Below are 826 nucleotides of genomic sequence, written 5' to 3'. Positions count from 1 at the left end.
TGATTCTCTCTCCCCCGGGGTCCTTTCTCCTTCAGGAATAGCTAAATACCGCCCTTAGGAGGAGCGACATTTGCTGCCCCTGAAATACTGACAACCAGACTCCCACACTCCTATGTTTGCAATAGCGAAGAGATTCCTTGTTTCATTTCGAGGAAAAAGTCCTAAACATTTAACTGCGATTAGAAGTTCTTGTTGCCACGAGTTTCTAGACTTCCGTGCATTCCTTACTCAACCTTGCGTTATCTGTATTCCTCCCGAGAGAACTTCCCCGCGCCAAGGGGGGCCAGAACAGAGTTTGGCAAGCCACAGACGAAACATGCAGTGTTAACGGTAACCCATTCCTCCCTTTTCTCAGAAATGAAGCAGATGGCACGGCGGGATCAGGGCACAGAAGTGGCCACGAGGGACGCGAGGAGAGCCGCAGCGGAGCGCCTGGCGTGCGTGGCGGCCGCGGCGGCGCGTCTACTCCTCCGCGTCGGGTTCTCGCCCAACGGGTATCTTCATGCACGGCTAAGTCGCTGAAAAGAAAAAAAATCACGTAAAAATATCAAGTTCACAAAACTCGGAAGTCCTCGCTGTGCTTCCCCACAGCAAGGCTCGCAGAAATACACGAATAGAGGCTTTTATAACATACGGATACAACGTATATTTTTACTTAGGCTGTGTTCATATACACATGTACGTAAATATGAAGTAGCACCAAGCTTGACATTCAATATTTCTATCTTGCGATAGCTAGGACCAAGTGATGCAATTTGGCACCGCCATGCATGAGGGGATATTGTACAATGTTATCGCAGTTTCTCTGAATCTACAGATATATGAA

Source organism: Penaeus monodon, chromosome 24 (assembly GCF_015228065.2).
Source record: "Penaeus monodon isolate SGIC_2016 chromosome 24, NSTDA_Pmon_1, whole genome shotgun sequence".
Classification (NCBI taxonomy): Eukaryota; Metazoa; Arthropoda; class Malacostraca; order Decapoda; family Penaeidae; genus Penaeus; species Penaeus monodon.
Note: the sequence above shows the minus strand (reverse complement) of the source record.